Source organism: Tachysurus fulvidraco, chromosome 13 (assembly GCF_022655615.1).
Source record: "Tachysurus fulvidraco isolate hzauxx_2018 chromosome 13, HZAU_PFXX_2.0, whole genome shotgun sequence".
In the NCBI taxonomy this organism is placed as follows: domain Eukaryota; kingdom Metazoa; phylum Chordata; class Actinopteri; order Siluriformes; family Bagridae; genus Tachysurus; species Tachysurus fulvidraco.
Genome location: NC_062530.1, coordinates 13,854,763 through 13,881,931, shown reverse-complemented (window position 1 = coordinate 13,881,931; position 27,169 = coordinate 13,854,763). Strand labels below are relative to the sequence as shown.

General features: G+C 44.2%; 1 long non-coding RNA gene across 1 annotated transcript; it reads left to right on the top strand.

The window, feature by feature from the left end:
* Positions 1-38: 38 nt before the first annotated feature.
* LOC113652730 lies at positions 39-26,626 on the top strand. The gene is made up of 4 exons (XR_003442927.2): positions 39-169; positions 18,983-19,039; positions 22,302-22,376; positions 22,532-26,626. It is a non-coding gene; the product is annotated as an uncharacterized LOC113652730 (long non-coding RNA).
* The last annotated feature ends 543 nt before the right edge of the window (positions 26,627-27,169 follow it).

The window sequence follows — 27,169 nt, the reverse complement described above, 5'->3', positions numbered from 1 at the left end:
ATTATTGACTATTAATTTGGCTGTAATTCACCCCTGGCATATGTCTACTTGGAGGGGGGCTCTCCAAAATTTCCGACATATTTAATCCCCGCAAGGGATAGTGTGATCCACGCCCAGAGTCGGACACCGCTCTCTCAGACGGGTTACAGAGGCCGGCCATAACATTACGGTAAGCAGACGCCTGTTATATTCAAAAGTCTGTGTATAGTGAATCTGTGGCCTGACATGGGAGGAGTGGCCCTGATGAGGGAGGCAGACAACTGCCCTCGAAGTCAAGAACTTTCCCAAAGAAAAAAGAAAATAGTAATAAAAATATAGTGAACTTTTATGAAAATATGATAATTAATAAGAGCTGGATGAGAAATAGCAAATAGCAACTAAGTTGGTTTCGGTTTTGGTTTTTGGGGTTTGTGGGGAAATTAACGGTTTTGGGTTTTTGGGTAGATTTAAAGGGTTCGAGGTTTTGGGGAAGATTTAAAGGTTCATGGGGTTTATGGTTTAGTAGTTGGCCACTACCGGTGTGTGTTTGTGTGTCATTTTATATGTTTTTTACATTTTTTATATTTTTTATATTTTTATCGCCGCGTACCGCCAGGGTGGGTGCTATATTAATCCATCACCGGGGCCGAACGGGCGGGTTGCCGCGTACCGCCGGGGTGGGTGCTATATTAATCCATCGCCGGGGCCGAACGGGCAGGTAAAGGAAAAGGAAACGCGTTGCCCTAGATACCGCTGTCTGGCGAGGCAGGTCTGTTTGGTAGGGCGGGGAGGCCCCTTGTTTTGTCACGTTTGTCGATGTGCATGTGTATTTGGAATATACATGTGTATCTATATGTATTTGTTGATGTGCATGGGTATTTGAGATAAACATGTGTATCAGTGTTTGTATTTATGTGTCGAACTGAATGACGATTCAGGAGGACAGACATTTGATGAATACAGGCGACTGTACTGTTCCACTCACAGTGTTAGGGCAATAATTAGAAATAATTAGAGGGGGAAGAGGAAATTGGTTGTATTGTAATGATGGTAATAAGAATGTATGGAGGTATGGAGTAGTAGTGATTACGGTGAGTTAGGAGTTGGCAAGTGTAAATATTCGTGGACTTAATGAAATAAAAAGTCTCAGAAGGAAGAGGAGGAAAAGGTAAGTAGGCTTTTTATATTATATAATAGGGAAACATCTGGGAGTAGAGATAACGTGTAGAGTGAAAAGATTTCATAGCATTTCAGTTTATATATTGTATTATATTGTCAAGTCAAGTCAAGTCAAGAAGCTTTTTATTGTCATTTCAACCATATATAGCTGTTGCAGTACACAGTGAAATGAGACAACGTTTCTCCAGGATCAAGGTGCTACATAAAACAAAGACAGGGCTAAGGACATGTAAGTAGTCTTAGCCACATAAAGTGCAACTGTGCAACCTGGTGCAAACAGTGCAGGACAAGACAAGCAAGACAGTGCAGGACAAAAGACAGTGCAGGACAAAAAACAGTGCAGACATTAAGTTACAAGACAATACAAAAAGTACAAAAAATGCAATACACAGAAGACAATACACAGTAACAGAAACAGCGCCGACCGACCGGTGTAAATACTGAATGTTCAAACAGTATTTTGTGCAGTAAAAGAATGAACAGCAGCAGGTTCTTAGCAGCAGGTCCTTTGGATTATATATGGAGTTGTGCAAAAAACAGCAGATGACTGAGATATTGTCCAATATGTGCAAAAACAGCAGAAAAGTGTGCAAAACAGTGTGTGTGTTTTGTGAGGGTCTGTGCAGTCCATACAGATGATATGTGTGTATGTTGTGCTCAGTATAGTACAGTTCGGTTATTGAGAAGTCTGATGGCTTGTGGGAAGAAACTGTTACGCAGTCTGGTCGTGAGGGCCCGAATGCTTCGGTACCTTTTTCCAGACGGCAGGAGGGTGAAGAGTGTGTGTGAGGGGTGTGTGGGGTCATCCACAATGCTGTTGCCTTTGCGGACGCAGCGTGTGGTGTAAGTGTCCATGATAGAGGGAAGAGAGACCCCAATGATCTTCTCCGCTGTCCTCACTATCCGCTGCAGGGTTTTGCGATCCGAGATCGTACAGTTCCCAAACCAGACAGTGATGCAGCTGCTCAGGATGCTCTCAATGGTCCCTCTGTAGAACATGGTCAGGGTTGGGGGAGGGAGATGTGCCTTTCTCAGCCTTCGGAGGAAGTAGAGACGCTGCTGGGCTTTCTTGGTGATGGCGCTGGTGTTGAGTGACCAGGTGAGGTTCTCCGCTAGATGAACACCCAGAAATTTGGTGCTCTTGACGATCTCTACAGAAGATCCGTCGATGTTCAGCGGAGAGTGGTCGCTCTGTGCTCTCCTGAAGTCCACAACCATCTCTTTAGTTTTGTCCACATTCAGAGAAAGGTTGTTGGCTCTACACCAGGCAGTTAGTTGTTGCACCTCCTCCCTGTATGCTGACTCGTCGTTCTTGTTGATGAGACCCACCACGGTCGTGTCATCGGCGAACTTAATAATATGATTCGATCTGTGCATTGCTGCACAGTCGTGAGTCAGCAGAGTGAACAGCAGTGGACTGAGCACGCAGCCTTGAGGAGCTCCAGTGTTCAGTGTGGTGGTGCTGGAGATGCTGTTCCCGATCCGGACTGACTGAGGTCTCCCAGTCAGGAAGTCCAGGATCCAGTTGCAGAGGGAGGTGTTTAGTCCCAGCAGGCTCAGCTTCCCAATCAGGTGCTGAGGGATGATTGTATTGAATGCTGAACTAAAGTCTATGAACAGCATTCGTACATAAGTGTCCTTATTGTCCAGATGGGTGAGGGCTAAGTGGAGGGCTGTGGTAATGGCATCGTCTGTGGAGCGGTTTGGACGATACGCGAACTGTAGGGGGTCAAGTGAGGGTGGTAGCTGGGTCTTGATGTGCCTCATGACGAGCTTCTCGAAGCACTTCATAACTATGGGTGTGAGTGCAATGGGACGATAGTCATTGAGGCAAGACACTGTAGACTTCTTTGGGACAGGAACGATGGTGGTAGTTTTGAGGCACGTAGGAACAACGGCGCTGCTCAGGGAAATGTTGAAGATGTCCGTAAAGACATCCGCTAGCTGTTCCGCACATTCTCTGAGCACCCTGCCAGGAATGTTGTCTGGTCCAGCAGCCTTCCGTGGGTTAACTCTGCATAGAGATCTCCTCACGTCGGCCGTGGATAGACAGAGTACCTGGTCGTCGGGACGAGGGATGGTCTTCCTTGGCGTAACGTTGTTCTGTACCTCGAACCGAGCGTAGAACTCGTTCAACGCGTCTGGGAGGGAGGCGTCGCTATCACAAGCAGGTGAAGCTGTCTTGTAGTTTGTGATCGCCTGTATGCCCTGCCACATGCGCCGGGTGTCTCCGCTGTCCTGGAAGTGGCTGTGGATTGTCTGGGCATGTGCACGCTTTGCCTCTCTGATGGCTCGGGACAGTTTGGCCCTTGCTGTTCTTAGGGCCACCCTGTCCCCTGTTCTGAAGGCTAGGTCCCTAGACCTCAGCAGAGCACGCACATTAGCATTCATCCACGGCTTCTGGTTGGGGCGTGTAGTGATGGTCTTGGAAACGGTCACGTCATCAATGCACTTGCCGATGTAACTGGTCACTGCTGACGTGTACTCCTCCAAGTTGACGGAGTCGCCGTTGGTTGCAGCCTCCCTGAAGATATTCCAGTCAGTGCACTCAAAGCAGTCCTGAAGAGCAGAAGTGGCTCCTGCTGGCCAGGTTTTCACCTGCTTCAGAACCGGTTTTGAGCGTCTGACGAGTGGTCTGTATGCTGGAATTAGCATAACAGTGATGTGGTCTGAGTAGCCGAGGTGGGGGCGGGGCTCCGCACGGTACGCGCCGGGAATGTTTGTGTAAACAAGATCCAGCGTGTTTTCACCTCTCGTAGCAAAGTCCACATGCTGATGGAATTTAGGGAGCACTGACTTAAGATTTGCATGGTTGAAATCTCCGGCGATGATAAAAAGTCCGTCGGGGTGAACATTCTGTAGGTCGCTAATAGCTCCGTATAGCTCACTTAGCGCCTCTTTAGCATTAGCGCTAGGGGGAATGTAAACTCCGACAATGTAAACAGTAGTAAATTCCCGTGGTAAATAAAATGGTCTGCATCTAACAGTCACAAACTCTACTGACGATGAGCAGTAAGTAGAAACAAGCACAGAGTTCTTGCACCATTCCGTGTTGATATAAACACACACACCACCACCGCGAGTCTTACCGCAAAGAGCTGCATTTCTGTCGGCTCTAAATGAAGTTAGACCGTCCAGCTGAATGGCGGTGTCCGGAACTCTGTCGCTGAGCCACGTCTCCGTGAAAACAAACACACAGCAGTTTCTAACCTCTCTCCGTGTAGAGCGTTCGAGTCGGATGTAGTCCAGTTTATTGTCCAGGGAGCAAACGTTGGATAGTAGAATGGATGGGAGAGCCGGCCGGCTAGGGTTTGTTTTTAGCCTAGCACGGACGCCCGCTCGCTTACCGCGCTTCCGCTTCCTCGCGAACCGCTTTCGGCGTCCCCTCCCCTGGTCTCTGGTATCAGGCGACACCGGGGACTGGAGGCCTGGTCTCCGCAGCAAGCCGAGGTCACGAAGCCTAACCAGTACATCATCGTGCAGGTTGGTTGTTACACGATTTCTGTACTTTATTAGGTCCTGGTGTTTGTATACATGTTTGTATACATGAACACCGCTGTCTCTGGCATCCATGTAGAAGCAATGGTCGGGCTCAGAACCGTAAATAAAGACTTAAAAACGTAATTAGCACCGTATTGAATCCGGAGAGGCCGCTGCGTGCTACTGCCGCGCCGCCATCTTTTTTGAATCATTGTATAGTGTATGTTGTATGTACTGTATACTGAATGAATATATCATTATGGAACTGAATGAGTGATTGTTTTGTCAAGATGAATGTGTATGAGTATGAATGTGCGCGGTGAGCGGTGAATGTGGTTTGTGTTCTGAGAGTTTGCTCTGTTGTGCGCCGACGCATTTCACTTCCTCAAAGCGGGGAAACACGGATAGCGTGTTTTAGTTTAGGATCAGGGTAAACGGTTTAAAGCTTCCTGTTGGTTAAATTTGACATAGTAGTGGAGGAAAAACTTGTATGTTTGTTTTTTGTGAATTATATAGTGAACAAAACAACGTAGAGTAATAGAGTAATATATCGTGCAAGTTGCAACTAAGTGTTGTGGCAGAAAGTGTTGTGGTGTGCACAAGTGTTGTATATGTATGCCTTTGTATGCTGTTACATGGCCACATAGAATACTTGAAAATAGGAAAAGAAAACGGGCCGTACCTTATTGATCTTCTCATGTTTAGGCGTTAATCTCGGTTGATAATTTGTGACTCGCACACACACACACCCACCACACACACATACGCAGTTAAGGGGGAAGTCTTTATTACGTCCACTTCCAGCCCCCTTGTAAGTGTTTGCACTTCCCTGTTCCTCCCACAGCATACGTAGAGCATAGAGTGCCTCACGATGGACACCTAGTGGACTTTATTAAAATAGTAGCAAGATTAGCATGAGTAAATAGGAAGAATAAAAAAGGGAGACAGATAAGAAGAATACGAAGCTATATATTTATATATATATATATTTTTTTTCCTATTCCACACATATATATTATATATATATTATATATTTCATATAGGTTCATATTTTTACACAGTTGTGCATTATGTCATATAGATGTAGGTGAAGAAAATTGCATCACTCACTGTAAACAGTGCACAGGAGCAGTCAGTTTAGGATTGAAATAATTAGGGGAGGGAAAAAGGAAACATAGAACAGATCATCAAGTTTAATTCAGTCATTCTAATTCAAGTTGTCTTTAATTGTAACTGAATTTGGGTTTGGTTTAAATTTTTAACTCAAGTGTACTTCATTTTAATCAAGTTTCATATTTCTAAGTCTTTGGTTACAAGTGTAATTAGTTAATTTTAATTCAAGGTATCTTCGATGGTGATTATTGAGTAACCTTATCACCTGATTTGAACTCGGGCTTATACACGTAGAGCTGATTTTTGATAACTTTAGTTTACTTGGAAGTTCCTTCTCTGGCTATAAACTGAAGACACACTCACTTAATTAATTGATACAAGAATTGTTGGAAACAGGTGCTGGACGACGGTGCGTGATGGAGAAAGGGAAAAATTCAATCACTCCTGCTGCAGTAGTAATATTAAAGCACAAGGATGCTGAAAAAGATATTAAAAAATACATGAGAAAATGGCATGAGAGGACACATGGAGAGTTGCAGTGGCCTGGGGGGGGGGGGGGGGGTTTGACGAGAATAAATGTAGGAAAATGAAAGAAAGGATAGAATGTTGGGGAGAAGTAAAAAGGGAGAACATGGACAAGACAATGAGAAAATGGGAAATAGTGAGTTGGTTTGAACAGGAGGCAAACCGGAGAAGGGAAGAAAAATTGAAAGAGGATCAGAGTAAGGAAAATGCTACAGCCCCACCATCGGGAGAAGGTGAGGAACAGCGTCCGCCCCCATCTTATGCTGAACATTGCACGCCTGAATATCACGGGATATATCCATCCCTCCAGTTGTGTGAAGAAAGTGAAATATGAGAAGTAGAATTAGGAATCATAAGTGGGCAAGTCAAAGGCCTAATACGGCAAGTGTCAACAGGAATCGGAGAAAGAGCTGGAGAAAAAGGAGAAAAAGACTTTTAGCAAAAACCAGTGGAGCCCAGTGCCCCTCCCTCAGAAGACCAAGATAAAAAGACAGAGGAAAATAGGAGCAAACATGAAAACCAAACCCCAAAACCAGTACAGCCAAAAGGCGCAGAGGGAACTGCAATCAACGAAAAGGATGGAAAGGAATCATGGTGGGAGGATCCCATAAACCTTGAGGCAATAAATCTCACACAACGATGGCTACAAGAACATTATCGTGATCCGGAACAGCAATCCCACAGTACTCCCAGAGTACGCACTCAGGATGCAAAGTACCCCCCTGCGCAACAATTTGAGGATATGACCAAGCTATGTAGGATGTTGGAACAAATGTCCTTAATGGGGCAGCAGTCTCTTAGGGAAAGACGGGATAAGGACCAAGAGCCATATAGGGATGGGAAAACCGGAGCATCAGCTGAAAAAGAAGCATGCAAGTCAAGGGATCACCACACATTGAGCATAAGCATAACCAGTGATGAAATTTGCCCACCACAAAGAGAAGAAGTAGATGGAATGTGGGCTAGAGTAGATGGAACAGTGAAGATAACACCATTGGAAAATAAAGATAAATGGGTCTGCGAAGGAAAACCGGAGACTAACCAGACTAGCCAAGAAGCCATGAAACAAAACCAGGAAGCAGCAGAGACAGCAGAGACAGCACGGGAGCTGAAGAGGCAAACATCCCAACTGGAGCTAAAGTTAAAAGAATTAGAAGTGGAACAGGAGAGTACAAACAAAAACTGGAAACAACTACAGCATGGTGCAAGGGGGTCGAAGAGCGGCTACGGATGCAGGAGGAGAAAATGGCCAAGACTGAAGAAGTTCGAGCAGAGAAAATGAAGCCCTATTCAAGGGGAAGACGAGACAATCTGAGATGGACTGTATTACAGGGAAAGCGACATATAACAACACGATCACAAGCACAGAGCCATCGAGAGGAAAAGGAGGACCAGAAAATGGAAAATTCAAGTGAGGAGGAAGATGAGGAGGAAGAGATCTTGGGAGCTGCAGCACAATGTCCCCTAATCGTTAAAGGAAAGCAGGCCCACTATGTGCCCTGGACGTTTATGGATGTCACCGGATTAATACAATGGCTGCCGAACATGTGTGATGGGGCTCAGAAGTGGATCACCAAATTCGAAGAACAAACTACTGGACAGCACCTGGCCATAGGTGATCTGAAGGCAATCTTATGCCAAACCGTCGGAAAAGCCAAAATGATAGAGCTGCTTGGCAATGCTAAACTGAAAAGAATGGCGGATGATCCAAGGGGAGATGGAATAGCCTTTGGATTACAGAAATACGTTATGGAATGTGCTAAGAGATATGTACTAAGGTGGAAAAAATGCTCAATTTATATTGAAACTCCAGGATTCATGGAGAGACGAGATGGGAGCACCCTGGGATGAGGCACCAGCAAGCGTGGCATTTTTCAAACTCATGCTAAAAAAGCACTCCCAGTGGAAGTACAGGATCAGCTGGAAACAGTTGTGGGCCTGAACACCATGCCATGGGCCACATTTGAAGCTAACATAATCCACTATACAGAGCTATACAGGAAAAGAAAACGGGAGGCAAAGAAAAATGCAGAAGAGCTGCTGGTGCAACTTCATAAAGCCCAGCTGGGGGAGCTGGTGAGAAATAAGCAAGAGAGTCAAGAGAAGAAGAAAAAAGAAGACAAGGAGAGTGCTGCCAAACAAGCAGCTGTTATTGTTGCACCAACTGCAGGGCAGGCAGTGCCACCTCCACCCTCAGGCGGACAGCCACAAGGAGGATTAATGCCACAACCGCCATATTTTTGTCGATGATCTCCTGATTTGTAGCCAGACGAAGGAACAGTGTTTACAGGATTCAGTAGTGGTACTAACTACTCTGGCACATAATGGGCATAAAGTCAGCAGAGAAAAGTTACAATTCTGTCAGAGAAAGGTAGAATATTTGGGGAGGGTGCTAGAAGGAACAACGCAAAAGATATTGCCCGCGCATGTACAAGCTATACGTGAGGCACCAAGACCTCAAACTGTACGTCAAATGTTGTCTTTTTTAGGCATGGCAGGATTTAGCAGACCATGGATATGTGAGTTTGCTTTAAAAGTACAACCCCTCCGAAACATGATAAAAGCTGTCGATCAGACTAAGGCTAATGCATGGCTAACATGGACACCAGATGCACAGGCAGCATTTGAATTGTTAAAAAGTACACTAGCCTCAGCCCCAGCGCTAGCTAGTCCAGATTATAGCAAACCATTTCACTTATATGTATCTGAAAGGCAAGGATTTGCCTCAGCTGTATTAATGCAACACCAAGACGGCGTAGGAAAACAGCCAATTGCCTATTTTAGCACGGCTCTGGATGTAGTAGCAAAAGGTATGCCACCCTGCTATCGAGCAATATCAGCAGCCGCGTTTGCGTACCAGAAAGCTTCCACAATCACTATGGGGCATCCAGTGACCCTATACACATCACATGCGTTACATGCACTGTTGACAAGTCCGGCATTTGTACTAACCAATGCAAGACACACCGGATATGATGTGATATTATCAGCACCAGAATTAACAATCGCACAATGTAATACCGTAAATCCAGCTGACCGAATAGTACTGCCAAGTGAAGGGACTCCTCACAATTGTGTAAAGGAATCCGAGAAATTCTTAAAAGCGCGACCAGATTTAGAATCTCAACCGTTGGAGGAAGCACAGTGTATTTTCTTCGTGGATGGATCATGTTATCGCACCCATGAGGGAAATAAGGCCTGATATGCAGTAGTAGAGTATGATCCTAATGAAAATGTACACCGAACAATTAGTGAAATGACTGTCCCTCAACCTTGTTCAGCACAATTGGCAGAAATAAAAGCCTTGGCAGCAGCATGTAAGCTGGGGGTAGGAAAAACCTGCACAATATATACGGACTCAGCATATACCTATGGGGTATGTCATGTTTTTGGACCAATCTGGGCAAAGAGGGGATTTCAGAGGGCAGATGGCTCAACCATCACACATGGGCCAGCTATATCAGATCTACTAACAGCTATACAAATGCCCAAGAAATTAGCCATAGTGAAGTGTAGAGCCCATAGGACAGATGGAACAATTGTAACAAAAGGGAACACCGTGGCGGATGCAGCAGCTAAGAAGGCAGCGGTTGGGGAAAGATCACTCATGGCTGTCATGCAGGGGGAGGAACCAGATGCCGGGCCAGGTGAAATGTCAATCGAGGAGATTAGGGATGCACAAAACGCTGCTAGTCCAGAGGAAGTAGAGCTATGGGGAAAACGGGAGGCGTACACAGATCCGGTAACCAAAGTGTGGAGAGGAGGTGAAGGGATGTGGGTAGCTCCCACGGCCTTATTACCAATGCTAATAAAGGAAGCACATGGAATAGATCACAGCAACCGAAGAGTGATAATAGACACAATCAAGAAACATTGGTGGTCACCGTATCTAGCTAGTTTTGTAGACAAAGCACTAAGAACTTGTGAATTGTGTGCAACACGGAATGCCAAAAAACATTTCACAGCCCCGATAGGACATATTCCTGAACCACGAGGCCCATTTTGACACTTGATGATGGATTTTGTGGACATGGTGGAGAAGGCAGAAGGAAAACGATATATCTTAGTGGTGATTGATATGTTCAGCAGATGGTTGGAGGCAGTGACATGTGCCGGGAGTGATGCAAGGACTGTAGCTAAATTCTTGTGTACAGAAGTAATCCCGAGGTTTGGTATACCAGATCAGTTGAGTTCAGACAACGGACCACATTTTGTAAATAGAGTAATTAAGGCACTTGCAGAAGCCTTGTGCATCAAACACAGGATGGGATGTGTATATCACCCTAGTTCTCAAGGCAGAGTAGAGAGAGCGAATGCAGTATTAAAAGAGAAAATTGCAAAAATATGCACTAGTACTAACCTAAATTGGGTACAAGCATTACCACTAGCATTGATGAAAATGTGCTCGCAGACGAACCGTACAACACACTTAACACCTCATGAAATGGTAACCGGGAGACCGATGCCGGTACCGTTCACTCGGGGACCATACAAGGGTCCGTCGCTGGAACAGATAGAAGAGCAAGACCCAGGAGACTACATATACATCAGTACGTTTAAAAGAAAACATTAGAGAGAGAGCCAAGGAGAGAAGGACCTTTTAAAGTGGTGCTAGCTACTCCAACCGCAGTAAAGGTTGAAGGTAAGGACTATTGGTATCACCTCTGTCACTGTTGTCGTGCGACAACTGCAACAGATCCTGAAGGGGAGCAGCCCTCATCGCCAGAGACGTCAAAGATAGCATCACATACTGAACAACCAACCCAGACACTACCGGTTAGTTCAGAGCCCAAGGACAACTCCATAACCTATTGCGACAAGGACGAAACGGACCCCTACGGTCCCGAACCTATAACCGGCCCAGCTAGTGGAACCCAGTCCAGAGTTAAAGCACATGCACAAAAAGAAAAAGCCTGAGACTTTGATCCCCGTAGTGCCTATACACCAAGATGCCATCACCTGCGTCCCATGATAAAGATAAAAGAGAGACCTCTACAAAAAGTAAAAAACAAGATGAAGCTGCAGGGGAACTAACCATCCAGATCTTTTACATAGCATGTGTAATAGTATTGGTAGGGAATTTAGCAATCATAATAAGCTATGGTGTCATCGAGATCCATGCCGCATTCTCAAACACGTGCAACACCAGCACTACCATTAATAATGCCCCGAGACTTAGACGTAGCGTAGGAATAGGAGCAGGGTCAGCCACCATAGGAGGCCGTACGGTTTTTCAGGCAAAAGACTCTACCCCCACATTGACAGAAACCACCTACGAATTGGCCCAAAAGGCGTTGAAAGGTCACATAAAATGTGCCCTAGGTTTACTCGCGCATGCAAGCATACAAAAGAAAATACAAAACAATACTAATTATTTGGTAGTGTACTCTTTGGACTATAAAGGCCCGCTCCCAAAGTACCAAACCCAGTGACGTGGGCTAGTAATCAATCATCATCCCATTATACTCTAACCTTAGAAGTCTATCTAAAGACTCCAGGCGAAATAACATTGGACACAACAACTAGTATTGTCATCACGGGACGTCCGGCCGAAGGTGATAAAGGCAGCCGCTGCAAAATGATCCACGCCCTATGGTATTACAGTTTGCATACCTCCGCCGTAAATCCTACCGTACCACAAAAATCTCTATTTCACGATGCATTCAAAGTCCGCGTTTATATCCCAGCATGGAACCCTAAATGGCAATTTTGTCAGGCAAGTGTAGATTTCTGGGCTAAATGTGGCGACACCAACAGTCCTAGATGCAGTCCCCATAACTCTGCGTTGGGAGAGGGTATCAAGAAATTAAAGGACATAACTCGTAAGTCGTAAGTCATAAGTCGTAACTGGCATCACTTCTTTCAATACTACAGCTGAACTACACCAGAAGGCAATCTATATCACCAGTGGCTAACCGAATCTTCTCGTCAGGTAATTACTAACAGTACCTGCGTAGTATGTCATGACCGATCCAACCAAATCCCCTACGTCATGCCCATCAGAGGAATAGATGAATGCGATAAGCCCCCCTATAACGATACACACTTGTGTCCCGCACTTTGCCTGCTAGGATCGGCTGCCACTACACATGGTCCAACATGGATGAATAATATTAGCAGATCCTGTGCATATAAACCCGTAACCTCGCCCATTCCCACAGATATGACAGTCCAGACTCAGCCTGACCAGATATTTCCTTTGTGTGTACGATCACAGGGAACAGTATATGTAGGATTTCTGCCAAAAATGGCATGTCAGAATACAATAGATGCTCACCATCCCATAGTAAACGTGCTCCCGCCTTGTAATACCACTGAATATGGCTGTGAATCACCCATACCAGGACGACCATATAGTCTATATACCATATAGTCCCTAGTCTCAGATTTGGCACACTACCGCTACCCGACGTTTTCTGGTATTGTGTGGACAAAATAGCACTGCAGACACTTCCCCGAATGTGGCATGGACTATGTACACCGGTTATATTAGAAGGGTGCCTCACGGTAATGGCTATGAATGACTCTATGTTAGATTACTTCATAAATCAAGATCCTGCTCGTGCCTCTCGTGTGCGACGAGACATCTCAAAGTATCTACAACCCAGTAATTCGTCAGTGCTCCCTGATTGGTCCCAGGACCCAGATATTTACATCAACTGGAAAGGAGAATCTGTGGGAGTTCCAGAGGAGCACAGAGCCTTATCCCACACCTCCTCCACAGCCTGGGCCATCTTATTGCCTGGTGTACAGGTACATCGAAACATGAGGTGGATTAATTACTTATGGTACAATCAGCAACGCTTTATTAATCATACCATCGCTGCCTTAGGCCTAATATCAGAACAATTGCATCCCACCACACTGATGACGGTAGAAAACCACTTCGCTTTAGACCAAATGCGTGGGCCAGCTCAAGGAGTATGTGAGATAATTGGTACTGAGTGTTGCATGGTCATCCCTTTACATACAGGCCCCATGGGACCACTGAGCACAGTGCTTAGTCGCATGAAAGCAGCTCGAGACCAGATGATCCGTAATACCAACGACCCGACCCCGCATGGTACAAGATGTGGGGTACATGGTACAAACAAAACATGATGTTTTCAGGAGACTGGATGGCAGGACTCACACGTTTAGGCCTGATCCTCCTAATAGTGTTGGCTATTGTAGCTTTTAGTGTTTGCTGCGGAATACCTCTCCTACGTGCCTTGATTGACAAGACTGTCCACTCCCTTTTTGGACAATATATGCAGATACACTTGGCGGAGTTGGACCCGCTTGACTCAATTCCACTGCTGGACGAGGACACTAATGACACGAGTGAATAATGTCCAGCACCATATAACTGTGTTGTAATATATAAATATAAGTATGTACATATATGCTTTGGCCTGTACTCTTTGTCTATGTGTTTTTTTTTCTATGTCTCTCCGTTTGTGTATATATACATGTTGTATGCAGATCCATGGAGAACTATCCTATCCAACGCTTCCAGCCTGCTCAACGGCGACGCACATGTGCCTGCCTGGATCGCAGCTCTGAGGGCATAGCGTATAGATTCTACATGGAGAAAGGCACCTTGTATTCTGTACGCTGCGCCGCATGTAAGCTGCTGGGCCTGGAGGTCACTCTTTCACGCTTGGATGCACCATCAGCTCCCGGGGGAACCGCATCGGACGTGGATGGCATGTCCAACGTCCTTTCTCGATGAAGGCTGGGTCACAACGCAAGAGGACTCACGGCCACTATCTCTCATACTTGCGAATGCACACATTATGCTAGAAACTGGACAGTGGTTAACCTCACAGTCAACAGAAGAAGAGTATCCCTTGACCAACAGACTGGTTTTGCGGGTTCGTACTTATAAACTGCGACGCTGTATAGTTGTCGCATCTCTCTATGGATCCAGGACGAAAGATGCGTTTCTCATTTCCCGCTATGTGCAGCAGAAGACTATTCGCCAATACTGTACTGTTTTATTTTGTGGCTATACACTATGGACATCATTTACTGTTGGAACTCGGGCGGTCTTAGCAAACTTGCCTCCGCCTCCAGACTGGCTGACCGACCGCCCATGGAACCATGATTCAGATGTTCTTTACCTTGCCAGGGACTTCCTATGCCCACACGTACTCAAATGTTTGGCGGGCGTTGCGAACCAAAAGAAGGGTAAGGGCTCCTCTGCCAAAGTGGATGTACTCAAGACATCATACCCACTATTGGTGGTGGCCACCCTAAAACTTCATGAGCTATCACTGAACTCTGGTTGTATATAGACTTTGTTTCGTATGTGCTTGTTATGTGGTTATATGTGTGATATGTGTACTTTGGTGACCCTGGTGACACGGTTTTCACTGTCGCACAATATGCGGGCAGAGTTAGAATTTTCCCTCAAATTGGGCTCATAGGGTTTTTCGCTCACTCCCGGATCACCTTTTGAGAATGATGCAAAAAGAAGGAGGGAGTATGTATATATGTAAAAGTATATTTTTTGGGATATTGTTGTTATATTTTTTATATTTTTGTTTTGGTTTTGTTTGTTTGTTTGTTATAGTTATATATTTTTGTTTCGTCATGCACATGTATTGTCATGTTTTGTTTTTGCTTTGTTCATTTTGCTTTTGTTTGGTGGTGTTTATCTTGTTTATACGTGCTTCTTGGGGTTTGTTTATGAGGCTTTACAGCCTCACAGGAGGGAGTAATGTGGGAAAATTTGGATATGTGCTCTTATTCTATGAACTATTACCACTATATGCGGGTAGGCCAGATGTTGTAATAGTGTTGAGCTATAATAATGTATATTGCCATTAGGTCGTATATGAGTTATAGTGAGTATAGGAGCTATAGGAGCGTGTGACAGATATAAGGGGCTGTAGGTTTATTGAAGTTATAAATCTCAATAGGCAGAGCTAGGCCCAGGCACAGGAGACGTAGGCCAGTAGTTCGGTGGGCACAGGTCTCGCATAAGGCATCATATAAGGTCTCATATAATGGCGAGAAGGCCGAATAGGTCGGCCAGCAGGACGAACTTGCTGACTCTGAGAATCTGAGAAAAACAAGAAAAAGGAAACCTGTCCTTTAGGCAAGAACAGAGGAACTAAGGCTTAAAAATAAAAATGCATGTGCAGGCCCAGTCTGTACAAACAGACTGAGATCATCAGTCTAGCAAATTTAAGGAGTCAGCATAAACTGATCTCCACATATATGCAAAACAACATTATAAAATGCAAAAGCTTAGCTTAATAATGCAGTACTTCTACTAACCAGATAAAAATCCTAATTGTAAGTCGAATACCGCTAATATATAATCCAGTTGATTTGGAACCTGATGTTACTGTAATCAAGGAACTCATATCATAACAAAATTAATCAAAAAACCGTCGAATGTCATAATCATATTAATCATATCATAAATCAGAACTCCTATATCATAGGGGATGGTAGGTGATTGAGGAATTGAGTATCATCACTGAACTGATCATTTTATATCTTTAATATCTTTAGGTTATATGTAGAGAAGTGATTTAGTGTAGGGCGAATAGTTTATATGTGATTGTCATGATAATCGTATACAACATATACATAGTATAGGCGTACAATACAGATAATCATAGTACTAATACAGGTAATCATATAGTATAGGTACACAATACAGGTAATCATCTTATATATATATATATATATATATATATATATATATATATATATATATATATATATATATATATATAAAATCAAGAAAAATCATATCATATCAAATCGTCATATACAAATATATAGGAAAAAAACAGATAGGGGAAAACTCACCCATTGCAGCAGGAGAATTGGTGATTGATTGGGGAGATTGGTGAGATTGGTCCTCAAGACATGCGTTTCGTCTGGGTGATACGGGTGATACGTGACAGGGAGTAGGACAAGATGTTCTTGGGGGCACAGCCTTGACAATAGTTTTGTCAACGCAGCATATTCTTAATAATAATGCAGAAGTTCGGCGGGAACAACAACAACAGGCCAGACTTAATTTGGGGGGCCACGGGCAATTCTGTAATTCTGTAGTGTCAGGAGAAAAGTCAGACAGGTCAGGTGGATAATGATGCACGAAGGTATGACGGCACCTAAGAGTGCCAGGGTATATAGTGAAGGGTTTTTCTGAAAGGGGGGGGACTTTTTTGGGTGGCATGGGGATGCGCGGTTTGTGTTTTTCTTTGATACTTTCAACTTAGAAGTTTTTCCTCCTTGAGCTCAATGGAAGCAGTGGCTGATCAGCACCAATAAAGAGTTTTGCTCATTCTCATCCAGGTCTGGAAAGTTTTCTTATTATTCAAATTCAAATGGTATTAAGTAGTATTAAAGTGTGATTAATTAATTGGTATTAAAATATTAAGAAGTATTAAGTATTAGTAATTAAATATTTTATTGTATGAATTAAGTAGCATTAAGTTTAATTATTTTAGCATTAAGTGTGAAAAACTATTAATTTGGCTGTAATTCACCCCTGGCACATGTCCACTTGGAGGGGCAAAAATTTCCGACACGAGGTAGTTCGAATAAGAGGTAGAAAATGAATGAATATTTATATCTAAATAATAAAGTCATTTGCCCCCTCCTATATTTTTGCATGTTTGTCACACTTTAATGTTTCAGATCATGAAACGAATTTAAATATTAGTCAAGATAACACAAGAAAATGCAACATGCAGTTTTTAAATGAAGGGTTTTATTATTAAGCGAAAACAAAATCCAAACCTACACAGGCCCTGTATGAACATACATACATACAGTATGTCACAGAATCGAGTAAACCCCTCACATTTTTGTAAATATTTTATTATATCATTGGTATTGTATGTGTCAACACTGAAAAAATGATACTTTGCTACAATGTAAAGTAGTGAGTGTACAGTGTTTTATAACAGTGTAAATTTGCTGTCCCCTCAAACTAACTCAACACGTAGAGAAAATGTTGAAATTGGGCCAAAAGTCTCAATATTGTGTGTGGCCACCATTATTTTCCAGCACTGATTTAACCCAGGCATGAAGTTCACCAGAGTATTACAGGTTGCTACTGGAGTCCTCTTGCACTCCTTCATGAAGACATCATGGAGCTGGTGGACGTTAGAGACCTTGTGCTCCTTCACCTTCCAATCAAGGATGCCCCACAGATGCTCAATTGGGTTTAGATCTGGAGACATGCTTGGCCAGTCAATTACCTTTACCCTCAGCTTCTTTAGCAAGGCAGTGGTCATCTTGGAGGTGTTGGAATTCTGCCCTGCACCCCAGTCTCCAAAGGGAGGGATCATGCTCTGCTTCAGAATGTCACAGTACATGTTGGCATTCATGGTTCTCTCAATGAACTGTACCTCCCCAGTGCCGGCAGCACTTATGCAGCCCTAGACAATGACACTTCCACCACCATACTTGACTGTAGGCAAAACACACCAGATAAATTTATCTTAATAACATCAGACTACAGGACATGGTTCCAGTAATCCATGCCCTTAGTATGGATTAAATTTTTATTTTAGAAATGGATTACCTTGCATTTGAAAATCTATAAAGACTATTTACGTACAACAGAAAAATCTACGTTAAGTTTACATTTGGAATCAGTACAGTGTTACTTCACAATGCATGAAAGTTTGTGTGTCATATTTAAGTGCTGGGTGAAATGAATGCTAATGCTGCCAGCTAACTTGCTATTCCCAAGGCTAGACAGATACACAGGTGACACCAAAAGTGGCCAGGAGCCAATCCTTTGCTTAGTCATGCCAAATATCAGTTTCAATAGTGCCAGGAGTAGAAATCTTGGGCTGTGTACAATGTAAAAATTCTTCTGAGTCCACCTTCACTGTCTTACTAGCACTAGCAGCTTTTAGAGTCTGCCTGTAGCTGGACATATTGTAAATGTACACAATTCTATAGTTTTTCACCACTTTTGCTTGAGGTTATAGGTTGCTCCATATAAGGGTGTAAATATGAATATTATACCGTGGTGCAGGTATTTTGTTTCTAACCTTTTTTAATTAGATGGGGCAACAGTGTCTAATGTTTTAGTGAAGACTTCTGCTGTTAGTCATATCATCTAGATCAGATGTGTTTAGGAGTTTAGTAAGAAGAAACAGATAAGGCAGGTTATTTGTGAATCTGTCTTTAGTGGTTCGAATAATAGTCCTACCAACTTGATAAGGAGGTGAGCAGGGCCGCCCCGTCCAACAGGCAATACAGGCGATTGCCTGGGGCCCTACGAAAAGATGAGGGCCCATAAATCATAAAAATAATTTTTAAATTTCACAATCCTCAAAGACGCGATCAGCAAGTAATACACGCTGCATGTGCAAGGACCCTATTGATTAACACAGGGATCACAAAAATGTGATTTAACAACAGGATAAACTCTATAAACTCTCCACACAACAATCAACAGCAAAATGACAATAAATACGACACATATACAAAGTATACTGTAAATAAAGACAGAAAACTTTACAAAATAGGAGCACAGTGGGCTAAGTTGTATAATGTTAATGACGCAATTGCGGAGGTATCAAAATACGTCTCATTGCACATGCTTGGAAATAAAACGTCCAGGATTATGGGTAATGTAATATCATATAACAAAATAATCTTATAGGTAAAAAATAAGACTTATTTTAGTGAGGTTGCAGTGGTAGGCAAACTATTGCATCAAAACGGTATCTTTCAGGAGCTGAAAAGAGAAAAAAGAGAAGAGCAGAGGAAGAAAAGCAAGCTCAAAGTAAAGGTATTTACTTCTACTTTACATTGTTTAATGTGTATGCTACTTTAAAAACATAAAAAATGTCCATCACAATAAAAATGAACCCACATGGAATAAAGACTATTATACAATATTATTTACTATAGTACTCCTCCTTGAACAGCCACCTTATTGTGGTGGAGGGGTTTGCGTGCCTGAATGATCCTAGGAGCTAAGTTGTCTGGGACTTTCTGCACCTGGTAGGGTCTCCCAAGGCAAACAGGTCCTGGGTGACAGGCCAGACAAAGAGTGGTTCAAAATCAAGGTCCGTGACTTCGCCTGGTATGGCGCAACCGGGGCCCCACCCTGGAGCCAGGCCCGGGGTTGGGGCTCACATGCGAGTGCCTGGTGACCGGGTCTTACCCCACGGAGCCAGGCCGGGCTCAGCCCGAAGGAGCGACGTGGGGCCGATCTCCCATGGGCCCACCACCTGCAGGAGGAACCGTAAGGGGCTGGTGCATTGTGGATTGGGTGGCAGTCGAAGGCAGGGGCCTTGGCAACCCAATCCCTGGACACGTAATCTGGCTCTAGGGACATGGAATGTCACCTTGCTGGGGGGGAAGGAGCCTGAGCTGGTGCGGGAGGCTGAGAGATACCAACCTCTGGAACCCAACCCCTCAAGAGAGGTGACTCTCTACTACTCTGGAGTTGCCTGTGGTGAGAGGAGGCGGGCTGGTGTGGACTTGCTTATAGCCCCCCAGCTCAGTCACCAGTGTTGGAGTTCACCCCGGTGAATGAGATGGTCGCTTCCCTGCGCCTTTGGGTTGGGGATAGGTCTCTATTTGTCCTTATGGGCCAAATGGCAGTGAAGAGTACCCAACCTTCTTGGCATCTCTGGGAGGGGTGCTGGAAAGTGCTCCGACCAGGGACTCTGTCGTTCTACTGGGGGACTTCAACGCTCACGTGGGCAGTGACAGTGACACCTGGAGGGGCGTGATTGGGAGGAACGGCCCCCCGACCTGAACCCGAGTGGTGTTCTGTTATTGGACTTCTGTGCTGGTCACAGTTTGGCAAGGTCTCCGATCAGAGAGATCCTCAACTCCCACCTCCGTCAGAGCTTCAACCAGATTCCGAGGGAGGATGGAGACATTGAGTCCGAGTGGACCATGTTCTCCACCTCCATTATCGACGCGGCTGCTCGGAGCTGTGGCCGTAAGGTCTCCGGTGCCTGTTGTGGCGGCAATCCCCATACCCAGTGGTGGACGTAAGGGATGCCGTCAAGCTGATGAAGGAGTCCTACCGAGCCTGGTTGGCTCGGGGGACTCCGGAGGCAGCTGATAGGTACCGGAGGGCCAAGCGAGCTTCAGCCCGGGTGGTTGCGGAGACGAAAACTCCGGTCTGGGAGGAGTTCGGGGAGGCCATGGAGAAGGATTATCGGTTGGCCTCGAAGAAATTCTGGCAAACCATCCGGCGCCTCAGGAGGGGGAAGCAGTGCCCTGCACACACTGTCTACAGTGGGAGTTGGAATCTGCTGACTTCAGCTGGGGACATTCTCGGACGGTGGAAGGAGTACTTCGAGGATCTCCTCAACCCCACCGACATGTCTTCCACTGAGGAAGCAGAGGTTGAGGTCCTGGTTGTGGACTCGTCGATCCCCCAAGCTGAAGTCACTGAGCTCCTCAGTGGCAAGGCACCGGGGGTGGATGAGATTCGCCCCGAGTACCTCAAGTCTCTGGATGTTGTGGGGCTGTCATGGTTGACACGCCTATGCAACATTGCGTGGCATCTGGGGACAGTGCCTCTGGACTAGCAGACTGGGGTGGTGGTCCCTCTGTTTAAGAAGGGGGAGCGGAGGGTGTGTTCCAACTACAGGGGGATCACACTCCTCAGCCTCCTTGGAAAAGTCTATGCCAGGTTACTGGAGAGGAGAATGCAGCCGATAGTTGAACCTCGGATTCAGGAGGAACGATGCGGGTTTCGTCCCGGTCGTGGAACACTGGACCAACTCTATACCCTCGCCAGGTTGCTGGAGGGTTCATGGGAGTTTGCCCAACCTGTCCACATGTGCTTTGTGGATTTGGAGAAGGCATTCGACTGTGTCCCTCGTGGTGACCTGTGGGGGGTGCTCTGGGAGTATGGGGTCTGGGGCCCTCTGCTAAGGGCTGTCTGGTCCCTATATGAACGGAGCAGGAGTTTGGTTCGCATTGCCAGCAGTAAGTCAGGTTTGTTCCCAGTGCATGTTGGACTCTGACAGGGCTGCCCTTTGTCACCGGTCCTGTTCATTATTTATATGGATAGGATTTCTAGGTGCAGTCGGGGGCCGGAGGGAGTCCGTTTTGGGGACCACAGGATTTCATCTCTGCTTTCTGCAGATTATGTTGTCCTGTTGGCTTCCTCAAATCAGGACCTTCAGTGTGCACTGGGATGGTTTGCAGCTGAGTGTGAAGTGGCGGGGATGAGAATCAGCACCTCCAAGTCCGTGGCCATGGTTTTCAGCCGGAAAAGGGTGGTTTGTCCCCTTCAGGTTGGCGGAGAGTTCCTGCCTCAAGTGGAGGAGTTTAAGTATCTTCGGGTCTTGTTCACGAGTGAGGGAAGGATGGAGAAGGAGATTGACAATTCCTACCCTCACCTATGGTCATGAGCTTTGGGTCATGACCGAAAGGACAAGATCCCGGATACAGGCGGCCGAAATGAGTTTCCTCCGTAGGGTGGCTGGGTGCTCCCTTAGAGATAGGGTGAGGAGCTCAGTCACTCGGGAGGAGCTCAGAGTAGAGCTGCTGCTCCTCCACATCGAGAGGAGTCAGCTGAAGTGGCTCGGGCATCTGTTTCGGATGCCTCCTGGACGCCTCCCTGGGGAGGTGTTCCGGGCATGTCCAACCTGAAGGAGGCCCCGGGGAAGACCTAGGACACGCTGGAGGTACTATGTCTCTCGGCTGGCCTGGGAATGCCTCAGTGTTCCCCCGGAAGAGCTGGAGGAAGTGTCTGGGCAGAGGGAAGTCTGGGCATCCCTCCTTAGTCTGCTGTCCCCACGACCCGGCCCCGGATGAGCGGTAGAAGATGGATGGATGGATTTACTATAGTATACTGTGGTAAAATTCTTAGATACTAAAAAAAGGTACTATAGTAAAGTTCAAAAACAGTATACAGAACACTATATCACCCTATAGTAAATATTATGTATTAATATCCATGTCCTTAATGTACCCTTCATTTCGAAATTGTATTTTAAGCATAAAATCATGTTAATATTTTATAACATTTCATTACAGTCTTTATTTAACATGTTTCCTTTCTTATTAATAAATAGGGGCAATGCTGAAATTTCTTAGTCCACCCACAGTTACAGAGACAGATCCATCTCTATCTGAAGTTGGATCTGCTGGTGAGGAATGCAATTTTATTTAGTTCCCACAGTTCATATTTGAATGTATGTATTATATTTTGCACAAGTTAACTTAGCAGAGAATTGACACTATTGATGCTTGATTGATTAGAATTGCTAATTAATTTCTTTTAATACATATTTAACTTTTAAAGGCAATTTACTGAATCAGAGGCAGAACCTCAGTCTTCAGAACCCCATACATCAGATCAGACTGCTTTACCTGCTGTAGATGTATCTGCTGATGTCATGCAAGCACCACCACTTGATCCAGCTGACTGGCCATCTGTCTTATCAGATGCAGTTAAAATGCATTTTGTAAACAGATGTCCATTGCAACCCAATTCTGACTTCACCTTTCCTAAGACGGAAGATGGTACAGTAGATTATGCCACCGCAATTATTATTACAGAACCTTAGTTAATGGTGAGGAAATGAGGAGAAGCTGGCTAAGCTATTCACCTAAAACCAATGCACTCTTTTGCTATTGCTGTAAACTGTTTTCTGAGCACAACATAGTCAGAAAAGGAATAAATGACTGGGAAAATGCACCATCTTATTTAAACATCCATGAGATCTCTCCTGAACACATCAAACATTTGGCAGCATGGAAGGAGTTAGAGATGCGTCTCAAAAAAGGAAAACTATAGACATGCAAGAAATGTCACTACTAGAGTCTGAAAAGATGCTAGAGAGATGTTCTTACCCATTTAGTAGCTATATCATCCAGTCCCTTGCATGCAGAAGCCTAGCATTAAGAGGATCAAGTGACACACTGTATCAACTAACAATGGCAACTTTTTAAAAGAGGTGGAACTTCTTGCTAAGTTTGATCCTGTAATGCAAAAACATATTGCAAGAGTACAATGTGCTACTGGCCACCAGCCACATTACCTGGGGAAGACAATTCAGAATGAGCTTATTGCAGCAATGAGTGGCAAAGTAACAGAAAAAACTGTGACAGAAATTAAAGCTGCCAAATACTACTTAGTCGTTCTAGATTGCACCCCCAATGAAAGCCACCAAGTGTGAGTTGTCATAAGAACAGTCACTTTCAATGACATGCCTGAATTCAAGGAGCATTTACTCGGATTCCTTGCAGCTGAAGCAACCACTGGTGAGACAATTGGGCAAGCACAAGGGTGTCCAGGAAAGGCTGCTGGATAAGAATCCACGTGCATTTTTGTACCATGTGGTACACATACACTAAATTTAGTTGTAGCTAATGCAGCCAAAGCCTCTTTGGATGCAAGTAGTTATTTTGGATACCTCCAAAAAATCTACTGCCTTTTTTCAGCAGTTCCTCAAAGGTGGGCAATACTTCTTGCAAAAAACATGTGGAAATCAATGTAAAGGGCTGGACAGAAACAAGGTGGGAGAGCAGAATTAAAAGTGGAGAAGCTCTACGTTATCAGGCTGCAGAAGAGAAGCTCTCTTGGAGGTGAGGGAAAAGACCACTGATGGAAACCTCAGAATTGATGTTCAGTCTTTGGCAGAGGAAGTGGGCTCATTCCGTTTCTCCATTTGCTCTTCTCCACTTTCTTTCCTTTGTCCAGCATATACAGTAAGCAAGCTTATGCAGTCCTCTGATATGCAGTTAGATGTACAGTAGCTGTTGATCTGCTCAATAAGACACACAGGTCCCTCACTGACTAGAGAGTCTCTGGTTTTGCAGCAGCTCTGGAGGCAACAGCCAAGGATATCTGTGATGCCATGAATGTAGAAGCCACACTAAAGCAAAAAAGGTTGAGGTGCACGAAACGTTGCTTTGTCTATGAAGCTCATGATGAAGCTTTTATTGATGCATTAAAGAAGTTAGAAGTGACATTCTTTAATGCTGTTGTAGATGCTGCCAAATCATCTATTGAAGAAAGATAGAGTCTCAGTGAAATGAGAGACAAGTTCAGTGTGCTTCTCAATTTAAAGAGTCTCACACTCTGTGAATTGGGAGCTCAGTGTGAGACACTTAGTCTCTATCAATAACAAATGACTGACATCAGTGGCAGGGAACTTGCTCTTGAGTTGACAAACTTGTGAAGGGTGTCAATGATTGTTGTCTGGACAACTGTCAGTTCAGCAGTCTTCCCCATGATTGTGTAGCCTAGTAAACCAAATTGAGAGACCATTTTGATGGCTCAGGAAACTTTTGCAGATGTTGTGTTGTGTTTTTATTTGGGAAGATGAAAGGGCTGTGGGATTTCTCCCATGTCTTTGGTTTGTCAGAGCTAATAGAAAAGATTGGTGAATTGGTCAGATTCAGGTAGTAGACTCGTTTTGTTAAACCTGTTTCTCAGTGCTGAGTGGAGACAACTTGTATTTACATATGCAGAGAATCCCGCTGTTTCGAGACCTCTATTCAGCAGACAGTGCAATTAATCATTCCGATATCCTCCTGCCGTGCAACAGACGACCCTGGCCTGACAGAGAGCATGCAGGTGTGGATCAAGCTGCTGTAAAAAAAAATAAACAAAACAACATCTGAAACTAAAGCTTTTTATGTTTTTCATTAATGATGCATAATTCCACTTTGAATTTTAGACATCTTCTCCCAAATGTCTTTTTATAATACAGTTAAGTATGGGCTTGCCTTTAAAAATGTAATACAACACACATACATATTATATAATAGACATATTGCAATCATGAAGCCATTTTTATCATGTTCATTAGCAGCTCCATGGATTCAAAATGGTGAGAAGATTATAAATTACATATAAGGAAAAAAATAACCAAGGTTAAAAGGTATTCTGGCTTACTAATCTTAACATTTTAATCTTTCATATCAAAGGAAGGAAATGGAGACCAGGTATTGATTTCTTGTCTCTTATTCAATCAAGAATTTTTTGCTGATTGTCATTAGATTCTTAATCTAGGAATTATTTTCAAGATCTCTGATACTATTCTGTGATAGTCATTGACAAATGAGACAAATGCATATTTAAAACATGTATTTGATAAATAAATTTAAAGAATTTCAGTGTTTTCATTTTTAATTGAGTTAAATTATCACATACAAAGATTAATCATGATTTAAAATGATTACATTTATCTATGCAACCCGTAACAGAAAATTTGAAAATATTATTTAACAACCATGTGTCATAAACTTAAATTTGTGGTTGAACCATATGGCAGACTCGCTTATCCAGAGTAACTTACATTTATATTTAATTTCATTTAATCATAAATTATTTTACTGTGCAATTTAGGGCTAATGACATTGCTCTGGAACTCAGCAGTGGACACTTGGTGGACCTGAGATTCACACTCACAACCTTCCTATCAGTACTTTAACAACTTAAACACTAAGCTACCACAGTCTTTATATCAAAGTCTGTTGAATAGCAGCTGCTAATGATATAAGAACATATAAATACTCCTTATGAGGTAAAAACTCGGAACACATTAATTTAAACCTTGCACTTGAAACAATGTACTGTATATTCCTGATTCAACAACAGTTAAAGAAATCTGAGATCCAATTTTATCTCCCATATCAGAAAGACACAGAAAGCCTCAGGACTGGGCAGCTGGTGAAGAGTATAAAGGAAAAAACAACTGAACGAATGAGAAGACACACAGACTCGTGTATCTGGTGTTTTTACTGCTAACCCACCTTTTGGCCAACCCCAGCTGTGCTTCCATGTTCACTCAAAACATACTTCTTGGCCATTACTGGTAATAAATTTATCTAATCTAATCCCAGTGCTCCCTTTGTTGTGATGGCTTGACCACAGCGCATCATACTTCATCACTCTCTCCTTATATCAACGCTTTACTTCTCTCTGTACTGCATTCAGCAGTTATAAATCTAACTGCGTCCCCCTTTGCACCAATCAATATTTAGTTTGATATTTGTGTAGCAGCCATTGTGTAATCAATAAAAGGTCAGGGAAAGTAAATTGCAGTACCCGGCTTAATGATTGTGTCTTTTCTTAGATTGATGAAAAAAATGTTTTATTATCTGATTATTAAGGAAGAATTATGTGAGTCAACATTTAAACTCACAATCTACTGTAGTAGACTTTTATGGTCTATATTGCATCAGTATGTCACGCCAAGGTGCATGTTGTCCAGTTTTTCTACCCAGCACGTTTTGATGTCCTATGCCTATTGTTCTGAACGCGAGACAAACCAGACCCAAATGCAGGATGGAGAAAAACAGAACACTAAACATGACACGGACTAAAGACAGGACAAGACAACAGTAGATTCCGCACTGCACAAGGCAACGTGGCACAGTTAAATAAACAGAGTAATCACAATGGGAAACAGGTGTGTGGAAATGGAAGGAGCAGACAAGGGCGGGGTAGACACGTGACGAAGAACACGGCCAAAGTCCTCGCTGAGTCCTGACAGTACTGAGTGACGTCCACAGCTGAGCTGAAGGGCCGAGTGACGTCCAAAGCCAAGCTGAAGGGCCGAGCGACGCCCACAGCCGAGCTGAAGAGAAGAAAAAAAAAATCCTCCACCAAACAGAACAAATCCAAAGGGGCCAAACATGGACTTGCAACACCCCCGCGGACAGGAAGTGGGATGGCCTCCTCCACGGAAACCGGATGTGAAGCGACGCCCCCACCGGACAGGTGCGGGGCGATGTCACAGGACACCGAAAAAACAAAACAAAACTCAGGCTGGTGACATGACTCGCAACCAGGAAGTGAGGTGGCACCCCACGCGGAGAAACCAGAAGCGGAGTGGCATCCCTCATCGAAAAAATGCGGACCGATGTCACCAAAACCGCAAAGTCCAGGGGAAAAAAAACAATAAGGAAAAAAAAGAGGCTCCCAATT